Below are 13,193 nucleotides of genomic sequence, written 5' to 3' on the forward strand. Positions count from 1 at the left end.
CAATGTTTGTTTGTTTATGCATCACTTACAGGAGGGGGACAGGACCCCCCTCGTGATTTCATCAGTTCCCAAGTGTTTGGGGAGGGCGAGTGATGGAGGAAGCCAGGGGTGAGGCAGTCAGCTGCGCTCACAGCCATGGCGTAACAGCCCAGGGACTGCCCATTGTGAAGTCCCTTGGGGTGCCCCCATCCTGCACCCTCATTCTTCCCACTAGCCCCAGACGGGCTCTGCTGTCAACCTGCAGCTCCTCCTGAGCTGCGGCTCTTCCCCCTCTGCCCCCAACACAAGGGGAGCCCCGACTTGGGAGGAGGGCTTTCCAGATCGCAGCTTGGCCTGAGGCAGAGCCAGAGCGATGAGGTCACCCAGCACAGCTGCTAACTATTTCAAGGAAACAGGTGGTGGCTCTGGCCTTTTCATGGGCTTCGAGTTTTCTGGGAGAGGCCTCTTCAAGGGCGTCCTTGAAGCCCAGCCATGGATGTCCCTGTGGTTGGGAAAGGGGAGCTCAAGGTAACGGAGTATCCTCAAGAACGTGCAGGTATTACCTCCCTCCAGAGCCGTGGTCTCAGCCCTGGCTGCATATTCCTTCAATGGGAGGGCTTTAGAAATGCTGTGCCAGAGCTGCACCCCAGACCAACAAAATCAGACTCTCCAGGATGCGGCCAAGGCATCAGTATGTGGAAAGCTTTCAGGTGAGTCCAATGTGCAACCAAGGTTGAGACCACCAGTCCAACCCTTGCAACTAAAGGCCCTGGACCAGCAGCATTCCCTGGAAGCTTATTAGAAATGCAGAATCTCAGAATCTGCATTCCAAGATCTCCAGGAGATTTGTGTGCAAAGAGCTTGGCAGCGCGGCTGCTGTAGGTAGACATGGAGCTAGAGGATAAACACATAGGCTCTGGGGAGTGCAAAAGGGGTGAAATGCTAGCTAAGCCCTTGACTTCTCCCCCTTGATGTAATGAAGATAACAAAATCTTTGTCTTGGATTGTGGTGATGATTCAGCTTGACAACGTCTGTACCTGGTACTTAGCACTCAGTATATATGAGCTTCTATTTTGTTAGGATCGTTACTGTTTTTAATCTTGAAATGCAACCTGCTCAGCTGGCCAGCCTGCTATGAGCATGTGCTGGCTGTGTGTTTTGTCCAGCTCAGCCCTCATCCTGCCAGCATCAAATGTCTTTTCTCTCTGGGAACTCAGACACCGGGACCAAAAAGTTCATGGCTCAATCCAGACTGTCTCCGATCCCAGAGTTGTTTTTCCTGTGAAAATCATGTGATTGCTCCATTGCTAGGGAAAGTCAAACAGTAAAAGGGTGTAGGTTCTCGTAATTGCTGTGGAAGCTGCAAATGTGGAGTGTTTCTGTGCCAGCTGGAGAGGAGAAGGGTTTGGGAAGGAGGTTGCCAAATCCTGCCTCCCAGACTTGTTGGTGGTGGTTCAACTCTGGACTGAGAGTCTGAGGAGGTGGCCCCTGATGACTGGAGAATCAATCACTGATCTGCGACAAACAGTGCATAGCATCAAGCAATGCTGTGCTTTCAAGGATAGCAGTCTCCCTCAACAATAGCACTTTCTTTAAAAGCCCTCTTCATTCATTTAGAAAAACATTAATTAAGCATTTCGTAAGTGCCAGGCATTGACTATTATCTCATTTCATCATCAAAGTTACACTTTGGGGCTGGTATTACCCTCATTTTATAGGCAAGAGAACAGGCTCAGAAATGTTTGGTTCTAGGGTTAAACAGCCATTGGATGACAGAATTGGAATCATACAGAGGTTGTCCTGAGTCCACAGCCCCCTCTGGGTCACTCTATGCTACTACTTCTCCCCAATCCAGGAAAACATGGTGTTAGAGGATGGAGTCCCTTTTAGTGAAAGACTGGGCTGTTTGTTATTCTTTGTGTTTTTCCCTCCTACTGTTGAGACTGGCACCATCTCCCCAAGTCACTCTGCCAATCCCTTCATTCTCTGAGAGGGAGGACATTAGTCCACTATGAACTACAGTGTTGCATTCGCAAACTGCAAGAATTGAAAATAATGTCTCTTTCTTTCACCTTTCCATTCGAGAAACATTTATTGAACGTGTCAAGAATTACACAGATAAGTAAAAAGGAGACATGGGTCTTGCTTGAGGGACAAGATTGTGATAGAATGAGTCCTGGCCTCTGGGAGAGTGGACAATATGTGGTAGTTTTATGGGTCTAAAAGGAGGGATTTCAGGCAAAGGGAACAACACAAGCAAAGGTACAAAGACAGAGAGTATATCTTTGTGCCTGCCTTTTTTTTCTTTCTTTCTTTTTTTTTTAATCACTCAAATGCAGGTTTCCTGAAATAAAAGCCAATTGGAATAATTTTTATTTTATTTTATTTCATTTTATTGCATTCCTTTTTATTTTTTTTTGAGACAGAGTTTTGCTCTTGTTGCCCAGGCTGGAGGACAATGGCACGATTTTGACTCACTGCAATCTCTGCCTCACAGGTTCAAGCAATTCTCCTGTCTCAGCCTCCCAAGTAGCTGGGATTACAGGCATGCGCTACCATGCCCGGCTCATTTTGTATTTTTAGTAGAGATGGGGTTTTACCATGTTGGTCACGCTGGTCTCAAACTCCTGACCTCAGGTGATCCTCCTGCCTCAGCCTCTCAAAGTGCTGGGATTACAGGTGTGAGCCACCACGCCCAGCCCACCAATTGGAATTTTTAAGAGCAAAGTTCGTTTTGAATTTTAAATGAATTCAAAATAATAAAATTCATAGCATCCAATAATTCCTAACACTACGACCCAGGCACTGTCCTAAGCACTTGATGTACATTAACTCATTCAATCCTCATAAGAGCCTATAAGGTGGGTGCTAATATCCCCATTTCAGAAATGAAGAAATCGAGGCCCAGAGAGGCTAAATAACTTGCCAAAGACCTGTTAAATGATTTAATGATTAAGTGACTGAGTCAGGATCCAAATCCGGGCCTCCTGGCTCCTGAGTCTATAATGTTTCCCATCTGCTATATTGCCTCTCCAATGCCAAGCAATCTAACATACCGCTGCAGCCTCTGGCAATCTCATTTTGGAAGTACTTTTTCATAACTCATTTCTAGTGCACAGCAGGGCTGTGGCCCAGGAGACCTGTGGCTCTCCTACAAATATCTGTGTAATAAAATAATAATAGCAGTTAATATTTGTTGAGTACCTGCTAATATTTATCAAGTTCCAGGCATACTTCATGCTCACCAAAACCCTCAGACATAGATGGATTGTTCTCCCCACTTAGTAACTATGGAACTAGAGCTCAGAAACTGACCCAAGATGGCCCAGCTAGGAGCTGGCAGAGCTGAGTGAGCCATCCCAGGCCATCTGAAACCAGAGCTTCCCTTCCCAGCAGTACTCCCATGGGGCCTGTCATGGGAGTAGTTTAATTTTCCTCTTTTCTGGTTTTCTTGTCTGTCAAATGGGAATAAAATAACTAATATCTGTGTGTAACAGTGTAGATTACAGAGGATCCTCTGGTGCACAATCTCATTTGAATCTCCCAGCAACCCTATCAAGAACAACAACCCTTCCAACGAGCTCAAGAGATCTTTAGAGATCTTTAAGTTCTAACCACTGCATTCCCAGAGGGTGCTCTCTGGTTGTTGGCTAAACCTCTGCCTTCCATATACTGCCACTGGTGGGGACAATAGAACATACAGGAAGGGCAGTCTTGGGCCAGCCACAGTGGCTCACACCTGTAATCCCAGTGCTCTGGGAGGCTGAGACAGGAGGATCACTGAAGGCCAGGACTTGGAGACCAGCCTGGGCAACATAGTGAGACCCTGTCTCTACAAATAAATTAAAAAGTAGCCAGCTGTGGTGACACACTCTTATAATCCCAGCTACTCAAAGGGCTTGAGGTGGGAGTATCACTTGAGCCCAGCATTCGAGATTGCAGTGAGCTATGACGGCACTACTATACTCCAGCCCAGGAAACAGAATGAGACCCTGTCTCTTTAAAAAAAAAAAAAAAAAAAAAAAGAGTAATTTCATTCATGCAAGGAATGTGTATCCCTTTCCACAAAGATTAAGACTGACCAACAAGAGAATTATCTCACCCCATTGATCAGAAGTGAGAGGGTACATGGACCAGAAGGGCTTATTGGCATTATGGGGTGATGGCCTGGAAAGCCCTGGACGGAAATAGGTATGACTGTCCCTAGGGAACTGGTGGGGCACCCACGGGGTAGAGGGTAACTGCTTTGGGTCCCAGCACAGGGTAAAGGATGTCTCCCCCAACCCAGCTGCCCTCAGGTCCAGAGGTGGCCTTGCATTTGAAATATAGCCAGTTAAAACCAGGGTATGGGCCCACACATGCAGCTCACATGGAAGGTTAGCAGGGAACAGAGAACTATCAATAGTTCAGAGCCCCGAACTCATCCTGTGTGTGATGTGAGTGAGAATCACCCCAAATCAGCACCCCAGCACGATTCTGGCAGCTCAGTCTTGTGCAATCTAACAAAAGAAATAATTCACAGGCCACTGAGGCAATCCACACTCCAGGCGGTCCTCCTGGATGAAGAATCCAGCCACAAGATACCAAAAAGACCCCATAGATATGAATCCAAGAGCTCCTCGGGGTCTCTGGTCAACTCCGCATGAGTGATAGTGGGTGAAGAGTGCTCCGAGGTGAAGAAATGGGAACAGAAGTGAGGACGTTGCATTTGGGTCTTGATCCAGGCTCAGGGTCACCCACCCAGATAGCAGTGTCAGCCCCAGCTGGTGTCACAAAGCGTAGAACCCCTGAGGCCTGGATCCTGGGCCAGGGCTCCATTTGTCTGGTTTAAGGGCAGCATTGCCAGTAATACACCTACTTTTCATTCCTGAGGCTGGAAAAGTCAGATACTAAACTAGTTTTCCTGTCTCTCTTGCAACTAGGCATGGCCATGTGATTCAGTCCTAGCCACTGAGATATAAGTGAGAATTTACCAGGTTGGGAGGAGGTGTTTTAGAAAGATTTTCCTCCCTGATATTAAAAAAAAAAAAAGCCTCTTTTCCAGCCCAGATCACTTTCTTCCTTCCTTAAATAAGTTTTCTAAAGATGAGACACCTGGAGCTGTGGCAGCCATTTTGCAATCACAAGGCAACAAACCTAAGATAAAGAGACAAAAAGCCTAGGATGAGAGAGTAGAAAGAGCAAGGGTCCTTTTGCCATTATTATTATTTATTTTATTTTATTTTTATTTATTTGAGACGGACTCTCGCTCTGTCACCCAGACTGGAGTGCAGTGGCACGATGTCTGCTCACTGCAACCTCCATCTTCCAGGTTCAAGTGATTCTCCCAAGTAGCTGGGATTACAGGTGCTTTTCACCATGCCCGGCTAATTTTTGTATTTTTAGTAGAGACGGGTTTCACCATGTTGGCCAGGCTGGTCTCAAACTCCTGACCTCAAGTGATCCACCTGCCTCGGCCTCCCAAAGTTTTGGGATTACAGGTGTGAGCCACCACGCCTGGCCCCTTTTGCCATTACTAAACAACATACTCTGGGACTTCTAATGTCCAGACTGTTCAGGTCAGATAATGAAATGTCTTTACTCTGTGAGTTACTATTGCTGGTTATTCTGATACTTGCAGCTGGAAAGCATTCCTACAAAATATAGGCTAAAATCATCAAAGTCCAGCTCAAGGGTGGGCTAAGTGGTGGGTCCTATGTGAGATGCTAAACAACATCTCAAAGATTGGAAAAATCTCTTCTCTAAAAAAGTTTCCAGTCTAGACATGAGATAAATGTGCAAACAGATGTGACTTTTGTAACACCTGAGAGGGTACAAAGGTTCAATCAATTTCCTAAAAGAATTCAATCTTATTTAGCTAACTATGATCACAGATGTAAATTCATGGATGGTGGAAGACATTATTTACTTTTTTATGAAGTTGTCTTTTAATTAAGAGAGATTCGGTGACAGGTGGGACTCGCAGGGTTTCTTTTCTCTCAGATCTCCCTTTTTCTCTGACCCTCCCTTCCATGTGCTCGTCAGTTTCTGCCCTCATCTCCAGGTGCTGCCTCTGTCCTGGTGGTTGCTATTTGTGGGGTCATGGTCATGAGCCTCTACATTTCTAATTCCGTCCTGGAAGGGCAGGAGAGAAGAACTCCTTGTGGTTGGTAGATCCTTGAAGTCCTTTTAAAGATTAAACTTAGTTTTAAAAAAATTATTCACAGTGGAGCAGCTAATAATAGTTACACAAAACTTTTTCTTGGTACATATTGACTTCTCTGAAAGCATAATGTTAATGGGTTGTTGTGCTTTAAATCCCGTTTCCCATCAGGGTGATTAATGAAATACTCAAAATAGGTGACAAGGACAGCACACACTATTCCTCACACAAAAATGTCAAGATCACCAAGACAATTGCTAAAAAGAGGGTCTGGTATGACAAAACGCAGGATGGCATAAGAGAAGGGGAACCTTTGTGAGATTGGGGGAGTCAGGGAAGCCTTCACAAAGGAGTAGCATTTGTTGGGACCTCGAGGACAATTAGGAATGTATTAGGACACTTGGGTGCAAGTGACAGAAACTCAACTCAAACTAGTTTAAGAAAAAGGGACTTAATTGTAAGGATACTAGAATTGCTTTCACAAAATAAAAGGAAAAGCTGAATGACCTAAAGGAAGGAAGGGCAAGGAAATAGCTAGTCTTCAGCACAAGTGGATTAGAGCAGCAGTCCCTAACCTTTTTGGCACCAGGGACTGGTTTCGTGGAAGACAATTTTTTCCATGGTAGCAGGGGTGGGGGAAAGGGGGGTGGTTTCAGGATGAAACTATTCCATCCCAGATCATCAGGCATTAGACTCTCATAAGGAACGCACAACCTAGATCCCTCACATGCACAGTTCACAATAGGGTTAGCCCTCCTATGAGAATCTAAACCACTGATCTGACAGGAGGTGGAGCTCAGGCAATAATTCTCACTCACCTGCTGCTCACCTCCTGCTGAGTGGCCCAGTCCCTAACAGGCCATGGACCAGTACCAGTCTGTGGCCTGGGGGTTGGAGACCCCTGGAGTAGAGAATGTCTACTTGACTTGCCTCAGTTTCTCTCTGCATCTTAAAACAGAGAAAGAGTAACTCCAATGTGCTGTTCTTGGTATGAAGTTCTCAGGAAATCTGATCAGTTCACCTTGGTTAGGTTGCCCACATGTAGGATAATCAGCTGTGGTCAGGGATATGAAGTCATATGAGAACTTGTCAGTTCCTGCTAAAATCATGTGCTTGGAGACAGTGCAGGAGGATCCCCCAGAAGAAAGGGGCAGGTGTTTCCAGAGGAATGCTGTTATATTGTAGTTATTGTTGGTGGTGTGCCTATGGTATTAGGCAGATAAATAAAAATAAGCAGAGAAGAGAAATGGAAGATGATAAGGATGACTAGTTGATGAATAGCACACTGGGTAAAGGGAAGAGTATGTTCAAAGGCACAGAAACGTGATGGTACATGGTATGTTTTGAGAACTACAAACAGATCACCATTGGTGGAATAGGAAGTTAAAGAGGAGGATGACAGAAGTTAAGGATGGAGAAGTAGGCTAAGGCTAATTAAGGAGGATCTTGTATCTCACCATAAGAAACTAAGATTTTTTCCCATAAGTAATAAAGAGCCATTGAAGGAATTTTAATAGGAGAGAGAAATGATGACATTTATGTATTAGATCATTCCAATCACTATGAAAGGGATGGATCAGAGCAATGTTTACATGTATGGTACCCAGGACAAACTGATTTTACTTGGTGTAAGAGCTGGTTCTAAGTGGTATGCAAAAGGGAAATTGAATTTCATTGGCTCATACAGCGAGAGAGTTATTCTCTTTAAAATTCTCTTTTAGTCTGTTTGATTAACTTGAGGAGAAATGATCCATCTGGTGCCTGTATGTCTTTCATAGCTCTCCAAGGTTTGGTAACCTCCCTTTTCATCAAAGAAAGAGCAGGGCCTCAAACTCAGAACCTTCAGCAACCAACAATATCCAGCCAAGATTAAATAGTGTAGTTTTGTTTTTATTATATGATTTTTATGGTTAATGATCTCTTTATGGCAAATGATACTGGTTTTTCATTGATGATAATGATATCAAAAATCCTTTTTAGGAAAACTGAGCAAAATGAAAGCCAATTCAAAGAAGCAATTAAGTACATAATTGTGCAGATGATACATGGAAATGGTAAGAATGGTGACAATGGGACATAAGTGACTGAAATTTGGGATACATTGGATTAGAAGAAAATAAGCCCCCAAGAGACCAGTAAGAAGGATACTGCAGCAGCATATGAGAGATTTTAAACTCCTTGATATCAGAGAGACTTATCTTCTATTAATTTTGTTTTCCTCTCAGGAATAAGTCTGGAGGGCAGCAAGAGTGACTGTCCAGCTAAGAACCTCATCAGCAATGCAAAACATTGTCACAGATGTTGAAATAGACCCTGAGGTTAATGCATTCTTTCCAACATTAGGTCCTAAAACTTCTCCTGAAAAGCTACCTTAAGTCTAACTTTGGAAAGTGCACAATAAAGGCGAATTAAATAAAAGCAACTTGAAATTTGTACTTATCCTTCAAATTCCTCAAATATCACTTCCTCTGAGAAGCCTTCCCTGATTTTTCTGTGTCTCCTTGGCAGCTCCTTGCCCTGCGCTTTCAGCAAACCTTCCTACATATCTAAGCAGATCTGTGGTAGAATGGTTTCTTTGTGTGCCTCCTCATCAGGCTCTAAGTTGTCCAGTGACTCTGTCTTTCATCCTTTTTATCCACACCCCTTGAGACTGTTCTGGCACAAAATAGGTATGAGTCCAATAAATATTTGTGCAACAAATGAATCTTGCAGTGAGGACACCACATTATAGAAGAATACTTGGAAAGTCATTACATTCCAGCTGGGCGGGGTGGCTCATGCCTGTAATCCCAGCACTTTGGGAGGCCGAGGCGGGCGGACCACGAGGTCAGGAGATCGAGACTATCCTGGCTAACACAGTCAAACCCTGTCTCTACTGAAAATACAAAAAGATAGCCTGGTGTGGTGGTGGGCGCCTGTAGTCCCAGCTACTCAGGAGGCTGACGCAGGAGAATGGCGTGAACCTGGGAGGTGGAGGTTGCAGTGAGCTGAGATTGCGCCATTACACTCCAGCCTGGGCAACAGAGCGAGACTCCGTCTCAAAGAAAAAACAGAACAAAAAACCAAAAAAAATTACATTCCATGTTATTGATTTCAAGTTCAGTAAAAGTTCATAGATGGAAAAGATCAATATGAATAGAGGATGTATTGGAGGAGTTAGGATGTTATGGAGCTTCAGTTGGAAACAGGAAATCTAAATAAAGATTCTTCAATACCACTTCAGCATCTTATTAGCAAGATTTCCTACTTGGAAGAGTGTCTGAGTGTTGAAGTGTGTGTCTGTGTGTGTCTGAGAGTGGGGTGTTGGAGGGAAGGAGGGAAAGGGCCGGGTTTTTGTAATGAATTTCTCTTGCACCTTTTTCCTCTCACCTTTCTCAAGACCAACTCTTTAGAATTTGGCTGTCATTGTCTACAATCCTTCCTGTTCCTAGCATGTTCCAAAAAATGCCTGGCCCATAAATATGTGTGGGGTGGAAGAAGTACCTTGCCATAAAGACAAAACTAAACCCTCTCTTATGGACTGAAGTTTATTAAGTTTATAGAGAGGAGAAGGGTGGGAGCTGTGAGATCTTATGAAGGGTTTCTAGTGGATACAGGGTTGATCTGGGTTGTGAGACATAAAAACATAGATATTCCCACAGCCATGACCACCAGTATTCTTCCAAACTGCCGACTAAAATGGCGCTAGTCCTCCAAACCAGCACATGCTGCACTGCCATATTGGTAGCCTCTAACCACATGTGGTTATTTAAATTTCAACACAATTTAAAATTCAGTTCTTCAAATTGCACTAATCACACTTCAAGTGTCCAATAGCCACACATGCCTAGTGGCTTCCATATTAAATAGCTCAGATAAAGAACATTTCCATCATCTTAGAACATTCAATTGAATAACGCAGATCTAAAGAATAAATCCTCTCTGGGATGCTGAAGGTGGGAGCCACATTTAACTGCTTTTCACAGGCTTAGAAAAGTTCCTTTTCACTTTTAGCTACTATACCTTAGGATTTAACCAACACGTCCATTACTGATGGTTTCCACACTTTCAGAATGTATGTATTCTCAGAGAGCATGCAGTGAATTTTCTTTAACAATTCAGTGGTTTTTAGCATATTCACAAAGTTTATAACCATAACCACTAATTACAGAACATTTTCATCACCCCGAAAAGAAAGTTTATAGCCATTAAGCAGTCACTTCTCATTTCCCCTTGGCAACCACTAATCTGCTTTCGGTCTCTATGGATTTGCCTATTCTGAATATTTCATGTAAATAGAATCATACTGTGTGTGGCCTTTTGTTTCTGGCTTCTTTCACATAGCATGATGTTTTCTAGAGTTATCCATATTTTGGCTTTTATCAGTACTTCATTTATTTTATGCCTGAATAATATTCCATTATATGGATATACAGTAAGTTCTCACTTATTGTCATTGATAGGTTCTCGAAACGGCAACCTTTAAGCAAAACAATGTATAAAAACCCCCAATTTTCCCATAAGGAAATTGACGTAAACAAGAATTAAGTTCCTACAGCACATTTCTGGTCACAAAAACATCACCAAACTGCTAAATAAAGAGCAAAAACCCTTCTAATATTAAAGGTGGAAATAAATGTGAGCTATATGTACACTTTTAAAAGATTAATAAAAACAAGTAAGATAATTATTTGCCCCATTACTCCACTTCAAGGTCTCAGGTGATTGGAGCCCATCTGGCAACTCAGCACACCAACAGGGAACCAGTCCCAAACAGGACATCATTCCATCGCAAGCCTCTCTCTCTCTCTCTCTCTCTCTCTCTCTCTCACACACACACACACACACACATGCACTCATTCTGGGACAATTTAGACACGCCAATGAACCTAATGTGCACATCTTTGGAATGCAAAAGGAAACTGGAGTACCTGGAGAAAACCCATGCAGATGTGGGGAGAACATGCAAACTTTCAGCTGGGAGTTGATCTTTTTTTTCTCATCAACATCATAATGAAACGTTATCGGAAGACCTTATGTACTATTTAATGCATTTTGTTTATCTATCATTAATTGATGGGCATTTGGGTGGTTTCTACCTTCAGATATTATGAATAATGATGCTAATGAACATTTGTGCACAAGTTTTTGTGTAGGCATATGCTTTCAGTTCTCCTGGGTGTATATCAAGGAACGGAATTACTGGGTCATATGATAACTCTATGTTTAACTTTTTGAGAAATTGCAAAACTGTCTTGTAAATTAACTGCACCACTTCACCTTGTGTTCATTTAAGGAAGAGCTTATTCTTCTCTTGACTTGACAGTGCTTGACAGAAACTACCTTTTTACTGTTGGATTGCATGGATGATCGCTTTGCTCCACACCAAATGTCCTTCCAGTCTGGAACTGAAGAATGCCCTGTTGAAGACCAGGATAGGGTGTGGCCCTAGTCTCCTTAATACCACCCTATTAGCCTGTCAGGGGTTTACATCAGTCACTTCATGTTTATTAAGAACCTACTTAATTGGGGATACATTGATTGAGGATACATTGCTAAGTAATGCACAGTCTGCTAGTTAGAAGGATGGCCATTTGAGCAGATCACTAGAATGCTGTTGCTTATTGATGTTACGGGAATATAAGATGGGCAAGAGGTTCACAGCTCAGCCTGGGAGATGAGTGAAGGCTTCACAGAGAAAAGAATATTTGAGTTTTGAGCATTAAGCAGTAGTCACCAGGGAAGAAATGTGATACAGAGGGCGAACTAAATAAAGCATTTTGGTAGAGACAGAGAACAGACCAAGATATAAGCAGTTCCTGGCCCCAGTAAGATTCCAAGGTAATGGAAGTAGAATTCAGGTTCTTCTTTCACTTGTCACTCTTTCTTCATTTGCCATCCTTCTTTCACTTGTCATCCCTGGGCTGAGTTTAATGTGATGTGATGAGGGTTGAGCAGTTTGACAAACCATCTTGGGTCAGCTTGGTTCTGGCTGAAACAGTCCTTCTTCGCTGGAGGGATAGTTTGACCAATCCAAATGGAACTTCTGCTTTGGCAGAAGCCACAGCTATGTAAAGCGAGCAACCTGAATTATGGGCTGATGTCTCCATGTGCTTCTGATGTTTGGAGAGGGATGCCCATGAAAGAACTCTCCTCACACAGTCCACACCATGCCGCGCTCTGTCTGGTGTTCCTCCCAGGTGAGGTTCAACCCGTGCGTGTCCACCTATTCAATATAAAGTGAATCAACTGAGGCCCGGCACGGTGGCTTATGCCTGTAATCCCAGCACTTTGGGAGGCCGGGGCGGGCGGATCACTTGAGGCCAGGAGTTCGAGACAGCCTGGCCAACATGGTGAAACCCCGTCTCTACTAAAAATGCAAAAATTAGCCGGGTGTGGTGGCACATGCCTGTAATCCCAGCTACTCAGGAGGCTGAGGCATGAGAATAGCTTGAACCCGGGAGGCAGAGGTTGCAGAGAGCCGAGATCGTGCCACTGCACTCCAGCCTGGGCGACAGAGTGAGACTCCGGCTAAAAAAAGAAAAAAATTAAAGTGAATCATGTGTTTGTCCATTGATATAAACTGGAGAAAACAGAGGTAATTTCCTCTTGTGGTCTTGAGCTCCTCAAAGTAAATGACTGTAAGCTTACCCTAAGGTAAGCATCAAGACTGTTCAGAGTGGGTGAAACTGTTAAAGCCTTGAGTCTTTACTTCTCTCCTAAGCCAAATTTCTCACTCATGGTGTTCTGTCAACATAAGAGAATAAACAAGGGGGAAATGTCTGTAGAAAAACGGCTACATACTTGCTTTCAAGGTAGTGCCACCAAGCTAAAGGTCCTACAATATAAGTTGTGTTACTTACTTCTACTCATTTCCTATCTGGGTGTTTAAAGAGGGTGTTTTATGAGTAACAGAACAAAGGTCTGGTGGCACCCAGATTTATGGTTTGTTTTTATTCCTTAGGAAGATTCAGGGCAGATGGGAGAAGAGACGGAGGACAGAACAATTTCAATTCCCTATACGCCCTCGGTTCTAACCAGTGCCTCTCCTCCACAGTGTGGAGTGACTGCTGGTGTGTCTTTCAATGAAAA

The 13,193-nt window shown here is 43.6% G+C and overlaps 1 long non-coding RNA gene across 1 annotated transcript; it reads left to right on the forward strand.

Annotated features, from left to right (window-relative positions):
• Window positions 1-420: 420 nt before the first annotated feature.
• On the forward strand, window positions 421-8,554 carry LOC100583026. Its single transcript, XR_001113713.2, has 3 exons — window positions 421-689; window positions 8,103-8,257; window positions 8,348-8,554. It is a non-coding gene; the product is annotated as an uncharacterized LOC100583026 (long non-coding RNA).
• Window positions 8,555-13,193: the final 4,639 nt, after the last annotated feature.

Source organism: Nomascus leucogenys, chromosome 22a, assembly GCF_006542625.1.
Source record: "Nomascus leucogenys isolate Asia chromosome 22a, Asia_NLE_v1, whole genome shotgun sequence".
Taxonomy (NCBI): domain Eukaryota; kingdom Metazoa; phylum Chordata; class Mammalia; order Primates; family Hylobatidae; genus Nomascus; species Nomascus leucogenys.